The 12,596-nt window shown below is 33.6% G+C and overlaps 1 long non-coding RNA gene across 1 annotated transcript; it reads left to right on the top strand.

Annotated features, from left to right (window-relative positions):
* Nucleotides 1-211: 211 nt before the first annotated feature.
* LOC133192663 (uncharacterized) lies at nucleotides 212-3,810 on the top strand. The gene is made up of 3 exons (XR_009721853.1): nucleotides 212-866; nucleotides 2,159-2,258; nucleotides 2,731-3,810. It is a non-coding gene; the product is annotated as an uncharacterized LOC133192663 (long non-coding RNA).
* Nucleotides 3,811-12,596: the final 8,786 nt, after the last annotated feature.

The raw sequence follows: 12,596 nt of genomic DNA, 5'->3' as shown, positions 1-12,596 counted from the left end.
CAAAAGATAAAAAAAAATATACATTTCTAATTCTTTTGAAGAGTTTTAAACGTTTCCTCTCAATTCCAGAATATTGTAAACATTTCGATTTATATTCATTTGTTGATTCTATAAATAAATTATTTTTTACGTCATTTACCGAAAGCGCATATCAACAATAGCCTGGACTGGAGGTTATAAAACTTTCTGAGTATGTACTCAGTGCTCAAACTCAATCTCCTTACTCCAAAACCATACTCATGCTAAAAATTCCTCTCTAATTTGTATACAAGTTTTGAGTATGAGTAAGGTTTTAGAGAACGGAGTATGAGTTTGAGCACAGAGTAACCTCCAGGCCTGCCCTGGCTCATCCTTGCAGCGACGCGGAGTACACGAAGCAAAACGGGGACAGGGAACCAGGCTAGGTGTACAAAAACACATATGTATGATGTTAATAAAAAAAAGAAAGAAACGACGAGAGAACGGTTTGTGTATACTACGGCCTAAATGTACGATCCTCTCCCATTCTTGGTTCTATGCCTATGAGCGGACTCTGAATGGTAACCGTGGCTTGAGACGATGATCATGAAGTTCAAGTTGATGTTTCTGACGAAGACGATTAACTGTGGTACCCGTATTATTTTTGAAGACGTTTTAAGACTCAGGGGTATGTCATCGATTTGAAAGAACGATCTTTTCTGAAGAATGTCTAAGATATATTGGCATCTCATTCTGGAGTTTAACTTAATTAACATAAAAAGTTTTTAAGTGCATGTTTGTAAACATGTAAATGAAGTAGAAAACACACCAAGAACCAGGAATGCCAGGACCTAAGCTAAAACTTTCTGATTGACCATGTTGACATCAACACTGAACATTTGGAACAGGTAACCGTATTTAAATATAGGCCTATATATTTTTTCAATGTTACATTTGGTATTATTTATTCATAAATATTAATACAGTTTTTCAATGCAGACAAATCTTATCAATAACTTTTTAAAAAGGATTTTGGATGCAACATAAATTGCATTAAGGACAATTCCTAATTAGGGTAGCCTAGTTTATAAGCATAGTTGCTTCTGATAGAATTTGACCGAGCTGAACTAAGCCAGATAAACCTGGCTACATGCTAATAGAATCAAATAACCCAGCTTATGTTGTGAGCAGTATAAATAGAAATATTGTAGTTCTATGGTAAAATATAACTAAGATAGAAAGGACTGCAAATATATAATAGTTCACTGTCTTCACCAGAGTATCTCCATCAAAAGCTTCTTGTCATAGAATAAACCACTTTCAATACAAATACAATGTATCTCCAAGGACACAATGTCGAAGCCGCCTGACATGCCTGAGCCTTTCAATTTTTTTTTGCTCAGTCAGTCCTCCAGTCTTGATGCGAGTGCAATACCATCTCACAATATACATATATTATTGACTGGGTTCAAAGGAAACGTGTTAAGATGAAGGCAAACAGTTTGGTTTTAGAGTTCAACAAAACGTTTTGCCTGAGAAAACAGTTACTCAATAAATGTTTTGTTACTGTACCTTTTATTTTTTAAAATACATGTATCTTGTGCTGGCTTCCTTAATCTAAATTTCCTTTACCAGCACTTTGATGAAACTCGTGATCGGTCAATTCCGTCACTGTCAAACACAAATGAATGCTAATGAGATTTAGCTGATCCTGTCCATTGTGTTATGTAACCGGTCCAATATCTCATCGGCAGGTCCAATATTTCACTCCGAGCTCAAACATTGATTTTTTTAATGACCACTCAGTAAAATATTGGAAATGTTAGACTTTTTAAGTGTAGATTTAAATAGGAACTGGTCATTCCCTGTTTTACCAAAGTGCTGAATCATCAGAATCAAGTATGCTATTATGTGCCATATTATATAAGTGAACCCTTGAATCATTTGTTTTAACTATGATAATTATATTTATCTGAATTATCTCACAAAACTGTTTCCTCCAAAATTATAAGTTGCCTTCATATCTTTTACAGTGCACAAAGCTTTGAAAAAATTAACATGATTAAACAGCTTTAAAAATGTGTATACTTGAATCACACTGATCATGCTAATTGGTCGTTATGATGCTATCTTGTACATCACAATATTCACATGTATTTTGAATTTCAAATTTAATAATTGATTTTTTTTTTTACCACAGAAAACAATCTACAGAGATACATGTACTGAAGAAATACCTGCTGTTGAAAAAAAACCCTAGCTAAGACATGTTTGTTTTTATTTACAAACAACATGATCAGGTAAGTTGAGTGTGTTGATACTTTTGAAAAATGAAAACATCACTCTTGTTTAAAAAGGGGATAAATGTGAAATATGTTCTTATTTGCTGCTCCTGTTCTTTATACACTGCACATGCTCATTAATCATATGCTTTATTAGGGTTTGAATATGCATTTTGACTTTGAGTATATTCATGTATTTTTTACTATCTATTTATTCACCTAACTTTGAAATGTATGATTGTACTTAATTTTATATATTGTTTGTATCATGTAAATCCTAATTTGGTTCCCATATTGTGATTATATTTAAACTACAATATTTAATAATATGTTTTATATTTTTTCCCTCAGAAAAAATACATAAAAGTCAAAGTTTTGGACAATGAAAAAAATCATCATAACTAGTTACATGTGTAAACTGTATACTTGATAATGATTAAATATTTATTTATCTGAATATCACAATCATTTTTTGTGGATTTCTTTCCAGGTAGAAACAACAATATAACTCAAATTGCTGCATCTGTTGGAGCACCCATCTTTAGCAGAAATTTTACTTGAATTTACAGCATTTCCATCAAGGCATCAAAGCATGAATTGATCGTTGTAACTTACATGTAACATCCCTTGCAAGATTATTTAACCCTTATGAGAAATCACAAAATGCAGTGAATGACTTGAAATTTAGACCTTTGCTCAACACTAAGGCCCAGTGAGGAGTGAAGGTTCTTTAGCGTGCCAATGCCTGCTCTTACATGGGACCTCAACTTTTACTGTCTCATCCAAGACCTCCAACTTTCACTTTATTGTGCCAAGTGCTAGTGTTGCTGTTTGGGCTGGAACCCTCGACCCAAGAACCAGGAGGGAGCGTTCCACAAAATGGGTGATCACAACACCCATACAGTGAAGATTCTGAATTGTTCAAATCATGACCCCCAGGGGTAGGGTGTGGCCACAATTGGGAACCTCCAAGCATAATTAAGAGATGCAATTACATGTATTTTATAATGGCTCGTTGTGTACTTGTACATAGGAAGAACAATGAAGACAGAAAGGTGTATGTAACAAAAGTAAATGAAAACTTAGCTCAAGCAATGTTCGGGAAGAGTGATTTTGTTTTTTCAAATACATGAGCATGTCATAATGATTTAAAAAGCGTTAAAAGCTGCTTTTTTGTACATCTTCCACAAATGTATTGTTACAGCATCAGAATACATGATTAGCCACTGAGAAAACTATTCATATAAAACAAATTGCATATTGTTGTTGTACATTTACACAGCATGTACATTACTCATTACATTTACAGATGTGATGAAATATTTAGGTACTCTACATGTAGTTACTTGTACAGTTGGTGTGAACCGGTTTTACCAAACATGAAAACATTTTTGTTATTTCTCATCAGAAAAAAATAAAACTGTAATAAAATTTTGGTTAAAAAAATTAAAGTTTGTATACCTAATAGGTAAATGAAGTGAAATCATTATAAACAAACACAAAATATTTTTGAATATTTCAGCACATTTTGATACTGATTGGTACTTTTTCAATACTTCATAGTTACATCTTTTATACCTGTCATCATTTTTTCCTGAATTGTGAAATACTTTATGAATAAAGTATTATATCTGTGTGTTAACTCCTTATATTCTTTACAATGAGAGCAGCCTCAGGGTAAAATAACACAGGTGCATGATTGTAAAATGTTTTTTTTTTTTAAAGGTTGTAGAGTTTACTACCCATAGCATGCACGTCCTGTAAAAAGACACATGAATTCTCAATTGAAATAATATCTTTGTAAAGATTTTGGGTAGGAATTCCCAAATGACAAGCTGATGAATATTTTCTTCCCTATTTACATGTATCACTATCAAAAGTCTTGGAATTTGTAGATTATTATTAATTTATAAAGATAAGAAAAGAGGATACTCCTACAATTTAAATATTTATTCTACAGTTTATCATAGTTCATTAACATGATTAAGACATCAGTATTCAATCATAGATTTTATATTTTGTCTTTTAAGTTGACTATTAAAGCATATTTAGTGGAAAATGAGTCTATCAGAGTAATTAAAAATGATTTTGATTATGAATGCCAAATTTTGCCATATTTCAATTTAAAACTCTTAGTCCAAAAAATACAGAACCCTGTACAAAAAAGACTTATATAAGCTCTAGTTTATATAGATAGTAAAGACAGAGTAAAGTGTCAGAACAAGACAGAAACCAAAAAGTCCTATCTTGAAACAATTCCTTAAAATTCACTTGGTCTTTTACCATCTATGCATATTTATAATTTGATAAACACTGTATCATATACATGTACATGTATTAGAGTTTAGTTTGCTCAGAAAACTTTAAACTTCTGAAATGAACAGGCTTGCAGATAATGATTTGTTACATCAGGGACCTATAGGATGCGGATCACGTAAATCATACTTTGAGACCATCTCTAGAGTATTATACGCGCATAAGTCACGTATATCATACTTGGACACCATCCTTAGAGTTTTTTTTAAATTGGCAAACCACTTTAAATTATTATCATTATTTAGTGTTAAAGTAAGTTAAAGAATAAGTACATGAAACATCAGAATTTATTTGGCCAAGGTATTTTCAATGATAATTTTTCCCCAAAATGTGCCCTACACCAGAGTTTGACATGCCCCCCTGAAAAATTAAGGCCGATGACCCATTTATTTTTTGGCATAATTTGCTAGTAAATTGTCTTGTTTACATAATCCTTTAATATGAATAAAAATTCTATTGCAGAATTTTTTTAATGATCACTTTTATATTGTACACTGGCAATTTCCCATTACTTTCTATAGTAATTATTGGTTTCCATCACCAACTTTTGAAATGCTCCCCATTAAAAATCTACATCGATGACCATATAATTTTTTTATTGATTTTAACTCACCAAAAGTCACTTTACCTCATATCAAAATTTAAATAAAAACTCTATTGCAGAAATGAATTAGGTCCGTCGTCGTTAACTGTACATGTATGATTCATTTTATACTGTATACTGCTGAAGATATTTTTTGCTTGCTTGTAGTTTGATACTGTAAACACAGTAGCCTTTCTACGTCCAATCCTATTGTGACGTCAGCAAACCCGCGATATACCTTAATTGAAAAATAAAATATAATGATTACATTCAAATGCTTATTGGTTGAAATCCAGGCTTCGTTTGGTGTCTTTAGGAGAAAATATGAAAGTTTGTCAAAACTTGCATATTTTCTCCGGAAATTGAGTGCTTTCGTTTGAGCTTTCATTTAGATTTGAATTGTAGTGAAATTGCATATGTAAATATATTCCCTATGACCTTTCACCCTGAAATCATAACAACCCACCCGTGCCGGTGTAAAGACGAATAATGACCCCTGTAGAAAAATGACCGGGAGGTCATCGAAAAATAACCCCCTAGCCGTAGAAAAATTTAATTTTTTGTAGAAAAAGAAACCTAGGGGTCAGTTTTTTATATGTGCAACCTATAAGAGATTGACCCCGTTGAAAAATGACCCGCATCCCAACAGAGTGATAGAAAGTTCAAAAGAGATGATTAAAAGGTTTGGATCTCAACGGATAAATCTCTTGCGTTTTTCTGATTAACACCAGGCGAATACGCAATGAAATTTGTTTAAAAACATTGCACCTGTTTCTTTCTATTAGCGAGCGCAGCGAGCGGCGCAAAGCGCCGCTCGTCACTGCGAGCTCTTAAAGCAACGCCTGGGCGAAGAGAAAATTCGGACTTTACACATTGATCCAAATGAATTTTTTCCACAGTTACCTGTGGTCCCATAATGCTTAGCGAATTGCATCTCACTGCAAACTACGTTCTCGCGGTAGCAACAAAAATTCGACAAAAAATAAACTCACCTTGATTTAATGACTATATATAGCAGACAAATAGTAGATCTAACGTTCTTGATTAAAATTAGCACTGTTCAGACTTCGTTTTGATAATGCAGCAAACATACGACGTCATATGACATCAGAGTCTAGACCTAGCAAATATCACGTGCAGTTTGACGAGCCCGATCTAAATTAAAACTGAAAGGTATCTGCGCTCGCTCTAACGGTCGCACCGTCAACATATTAGACCTATTGTGTTCTCAGCACAATAGATGCGTCATAGTAGCTATTGGTTAAGGACATTGGCAAGGTTCCTGGTTATAGTATAGAATTTTTCAAGAACTCTTGAGTAGCTTTAATTGTACTAAACAGGCTATATTCTGGATTGTTTAACCTACCAAGCCAACCTTCTTTTTTAGATTTTGTCAAATCAGTGTTTTTGCAATTCTCAATGCATTTCCTATGTAAAATGTTGATAAAAGGGAGCTACGTAATTTTTCACCATAATATTTTTCAAAAACCCACTTATTTCATATAGTTTTTGTATTATATACATTATTGTATCTTCATTTCCTATGACTTCTAGATATTTTGGCTGAAAACGTATATATAGAAACAGGACAAGAACATACCGGCACCGATCTTTATTTCTGAGTTACTTCCCTTAACAGCTATAATTACATATTAATCATAATGGTCAAGAGAGTCAGACTCGTTGATTGATTCTATCATGTAATTGACTGAATTGATTGAAACACATTGTCATAAAAATATTGGCATGGATTTATTTCAAATTTTATTCGTAGTTACTAAATGCTGCTTCCTTCATACAACCTGAGAACTGATCTCAGTCGGTCTACCTTTCAGCGTATGTCACATCTTTGCCCTTCCCAGCATACTGAGCATAACTATGGTAAATGACAACCTGTTGGATCTTGGTCCCTTGAATACAATTCACAACAAAGCCATTACTAATTTTCTTTCTTGCTGTATAGATGATTCTACCCGTTGAAGGAAGTACATGTGCTTTTGTTTACCTCTGTAAACATATGCTTTATTGGTTTTCACCGCTTAGAGAATTCTACACGGGAGATCACTCTCAATCACTATTTCATAAGTGAAAAAACCCATGTATTAAACCTTTTTTCTCCGGAAAACCTTGACTTGCCAATGTCCTTAAAGGTAAGTCAGGTTATTTACATTTGCAAATATTTTTCTTAGATGACTGACTATGAAATCAGAAAACATTTAATAAAGAATGGGTGTGACCGATATAGAACTAATTTTTGGTCTATGTAAATGGATAGGAGAATCGGGATTAAGAGGGAATCTCTCTCTCTCCCTCCCTCTCTCTCCCAGACGTAAATTGAACATTTCATAATGACAAATCTACCACCGTTCACGGTAGCTCAGTCGGTAGAGCGCTCGCTCCGTGATCGGAAGGTCGTGAGTTCGAATCTCGGCCGCGACAGACCTAAGTTGATAAAAAATAGGTAGCAACTGTTCCTTCGCCATGCGCTCGGCACTTCGAAGTGAAAGTTGCGGGTCCTTCGGATGAGACCTTAAAAACCGAGGCCCCGTGTCACGGCAGGCGTTGGCACGATAAAGATCCCTCACTGCTCAATGGCCCTGAGTGCCGAGTAAAGGTCAAAATTTGAAGCCCTTCACCGGTATATTGTGACGTCTCTATATGAGTGAAAGATTCTCGAATGGGACGTAAAACAATATACAATCAATCAATCATAGATGAACCTACTGAAGAGAAAATATGTTCAATTCTGTATGAACTTATTAGGGGGTCAGAGGTCATGGTGTTACCGAATCACACAGCGAGATGATATCTTGTCTACATATTTCTGTCACGGTGACACTGGTTTCGGAACTTCTAAGCCGTTAAAGCGATGAAAAAGATAAAATTATTGAAACATATGTGTTTTTTCGTTAAAAAAATGATCATTAGTTCTTTCTTCGGTGTGAAGAATGTTTTTATTAGCCTAAAATCAAGCTTACCTCTTTAACCGAGTGGGGTCTGTCAGCTAACATCCGCAACTGTACTCGACAATGCTTGTACCGGTGTAACCGTGATTTCTGTCGCTAGTGCTCAGGGTCGCTCTTAATAGAATATATAGGGAAAAGAGCGACTCAAATCACTGGCCTCTGCGCATGCCTGGGGATTTAATCGCTTCAAATCAAAGCGGTGCTCTACTGGTTTTAAATCCACGGTAATAGTATCCGCAGTCTTAGCTTTTAGTGTTTTATTTATTTATTTTAATCCTAAAAGTATGCAAAACAATTATATATGTTATTTAAAACTTGATATTGAATTTTCTTCGTATAGGATTTAAATGATGTTTTAGATTTCTAAAATCTATTCATTTTCTAAAAGAAAATAAACGACTTCAAATTTAATTAAAAATTTTGTAAATTGAATATATATTTAAAAGGAAAAGAAGGGGGGAAAACATGCTACGGTTAACAATCTCTCAGTCATCTGTTTCAACAGGTGTGAACCATGCCCAGGGCGTTATCTTAGACAGGTGTCAACAATTACCTATATGTTAATAACTCACAAACACAGCTCCCCGTGGTCAATTTTTACCAAAGGTGTGAAGTGTGTTTTTATAACCACTTCATTATATACACTTGTATTTTGTCTTCAATGAACCATAAATACCTGTATTTCACCAGAATATAAAGTGATAATTCTTATCTCATTTCGACCTATTTTTTATTTAACAGATAAATTAAATGACGGGAAAATAATTCTGAACAAATAAATAATGACGACATAATAATTTTAAATACGTTTAGGGTGGTTGGCCACTTGTCCGGCGAAATGATAAGAAAAAGTGAAAAAAAATGGATGTGGTTTTAATTTTATGTAGCTGATATAAATTTTGAGTTTAATAAATCTGAATATGAAGAATTGAAGAAACATTATCTTAAACAAATCAAGAGCGTCGGTGATTCCAGTCGCTCTTCAAAATTACGGTTTCATGTTCAATTGTTTTAAACGAACCGACTAGTATGCCTTCTGTTACAACATTAAATAGTAAAACGGGATGCAGTTTTGATTTAAAGTAGATTATCTGAGTGTAGTTCAATATTTCTAGGGAAAAAATCGGAAAACGTTATTTTAAATTTATTTAGTTATTCGGTCGCTCTTCAAAAGGGGGTTTCATAACCTACCAGAATTATATTTCCATCTCTAACAACTTAAAAAATTGGATGCAGTTATGACAAAGAGTAGATGATAAAAGGTTAGTTTAATAATTCTAGAGAAAAAAATTCGAATAATAATTATTATGAATAAATTATGAGCATCGGTGATTTCTGTCGCTCGTCAGAAATCCATCAGAAGCTACTAGTTCACGGTCTGTACCAACTTAAGGAAATTAAAATGGATGCAGATTTAGCTTCAAAAAGAAAATCGAAGTGTAGTTTAATAATTCTAAATAGAAATATTTGGGGAAAATAATTATTTTGAATTAGTCATGAACATCAGTGATTTGAGTCGCTCTTCAAAATGGCGATTTCAGAATTTATCAGAACTAACATATTTATCGCCTGTAAAACCAGTAAAAAAGTGGAATTTGATGCCGCATTGATTTGAAATAGATAATCTAAGTGTAGTTTAATAATTCTACATGAAAATATTCGGGAAATAATTATTTTGAATTAGTTATGAGCATCAGTGATTTGAGTCGCTCTTCAAAATGGCGATTTCAGAATTTATCAGAACTAACATATTTATCGTCTGTAAAACCAGTAAAAAGTGGAATTTGATGCCGGTTTCATTTGAAATAGATAATCTAAGTGTAGTTTAAGAATTCTACATGAAAATATTCGGGAAAATAATTATTTTGAATTAGTTATGAGCATGAGTGATTTGAGTCGCTCTTTAAAATGGCGATTTCAGAATTTATCAGAACTAACATATTTATCGTCTGTAAAACCAGTAAAAAGTGGAATTTGATGCCGGTTTCATTTGAAATACATAATCTAAGTGTAGTTTAATAATTCTACATGAAAATATTCGGGAAAATAATTATTTTGAATTAGTTATGAGCATCAGTGATTTGAGTCGCTCTTCAAAATGGCGATTTCAGAATTTATCAGAACTAACATATTTATCGTCTGTAAAACCAGTAAAAAAAGTGGAATTTGATGCCGCATTGATTTGAAATAGATAATCTAAGTGTAGTTTAATAATTCTACATGAAAATATTCGGGAAAATAATTATTTTGAATTAGTTACGAGCATCAGTGATTTGAGTCGCTCTTCAAAATGGCGATTTCAGAATTTATCAGAACTAACATATTTATCGTCTGTAAAACCAGTAAAAAGTGGAATTTGATGCCGGTTTCATTTGAAATAGATAATCTAAGTGTAGTTTAATAATTCTACATGAAAATATTCGGGAAAATAATTATTTTGAATTAGTTATGAGCATCAGTGATTTGAGTTGCTCTTTAAAATGGCGATTTCAGAATTTATCAGAACTAACATATTTATCGCCTGTAAAACCAGTAAAAAGTGGAATTTGATGCCGGTTTCATTTGAAATAGATAATCTAAGTGTGGTTTAACAATTCTACATGAAAATATTCGGGAAAATAATTATTTTGAATTAGTTATGAGCATCAGTGATTTGAGTCGCTCTTCAAAATGGCGATTTCAGAATTTATCAGAACTAACATATTTATCGTCTGTAAAATCAGTAAAAAAGTGGAATTTGATGCCGCATTGATTTGAAATAGATAATCTAAGTGTAGTTTAATAATTCTACATGAAAATATTCGGGAAAATAATTATTTTGAATTAGTTACGAGCATCAGTGATTTGAGTCGCTCTTTAAAATGGCGATTTCAGAATTTATCAGAACTAACATATTTACCGCCTGTAAAATCAGTAAAAAGTGGAACTTGATGCCGGTTTCATTTGAAATAGATAATCTAAGTGTAGATTAATAATTTTACATGAAAATATTCGGGAAAATAATTATTTTGAATTAGTTATGAGCATCAGTGATTTGAGTCGCTCTTCAAAATGGCGATTTCAGAATTTATCAGAACTAACATATTTATCGTCTGTAAAACCAGTAAAAAGTAGAATTTGATGCCGGTTTCATTTGAAATAGATACTCTAAGTGTGGTTTAACAATTCTACATGAAAATATTCGGGAAAATAATTATTTTGAATTAGTTATGAGCATCAGTGATTTGAGTCGCTCTTCAAAATGGCGATTTCAGAATTTATCAGAACTAACATATTTATCGTCTGTAAAACCAGTAAAAAAGTGGAATTTGATGCCGGTTTCATTTGAAATAGATAATCTAAGTGTGGTTTAACAATTCTACATGAAAATATTCGGGAAAATAATTATTTTGAATTAGTTATGAGCATCAGTGATTTGAGTCGCTCTTCAAAATGGCGATTTCAGAATTTATCAGAACTAACATATTTATCGTCTGTAAAACCAGTAAAAAAGTGGAATTTGATGTCGCATTGATTTGAAATAGATAATCTAAGTGTAGTTTAATAATTCTACATGAAAATATTCGGGAAAATAATTATTTTTATGGCGATTTCTGAATTTATCAGAACTAACATATTTATCGTCTGTAAAACCAGTAAAAAGTGGAATTTGATGACGTTCACGCTTGCAGGTGGATGGAGATTTCCAAGACAGACATTTCCAATGAGGACCCAACCGAGAGCTAGCCTCCGAGCGAAAGGGGTTCCTCGTGGTCCTGTACGTTGATCCTCTATGTGATGGGCCTCTGGCAGATCCCGACCAATCAACAATAGAACTTGGGCCTTTGGATCCAGAGGAGGAATATCTACCCCACTGAGGTGCGAATGAAACTGAACAATTTCTGGTGTTGCTATTTCACTCTTTTCCTCTGGAATTTGCTCACACTCTGTAACCAGCGGAAGCTGTAAAATACAGGAACTGTCTTTTGACTCCACCATAAGTCCAAGGGCTTGTCTTCCACTTCGTTGAAAGGTACCAGCACATGATTTCAGTGAATATGTAGTAACTGAAGACATCGGAATATCCAATGCATCAAACAATTCAGGCCTCGCGAGTGTATGAGTACTCTGGTCATCTATCAAGGCATATACATTGAGGGATTTTTCTGGATGGTTCATTGGGTAGACCTTGACTAATAGAGTCTTAGAACAAGATCTCCCTGTAAAGTTTTTGCCGCACAGTTCTGTACAGAGTGAACTCATATTTGATCCCTCCCCGTCGTAATGTGACCTGGTTGAGATGTCTAATATCCTGTTGGATTTCTCCCCGCCATGATATGACCTCCGTGCAACATCCGACTTGGTAGACATATCACCAATGTGTAGAGAAGTAGGATGATTCTTGTTTCCACAAATGTCACACTTCACAAATGCACTACAACTTGCATAACCATGTCCTGTGGAATCACAACACTTAAAGCAGAAGTTGTAATCCTTTAGCAGTTTCTTTCT

This window comes from Saccostrea echinata, unplaced genomic scaffold (genome assembly GCF_033153115.1).
Source record: "Saccostrea echinata isolate AGI-Se365-2 ecotype Australia unplaced genomic scaffold, CSIRO_AGI_Sech_v1 ptg000025l, whole genome shotgun sequence".
In the NCBI taxonomy this organism is placed as follows: Eukaryota; Metazoa; Mollusca; class Bivalvia; order Ostreida; family Ostreidae; genus Saccostrea; species Saccostrea echinata.
This window is presented reverse-complemented; position numbering and strand designations above follow the sequence as displayed.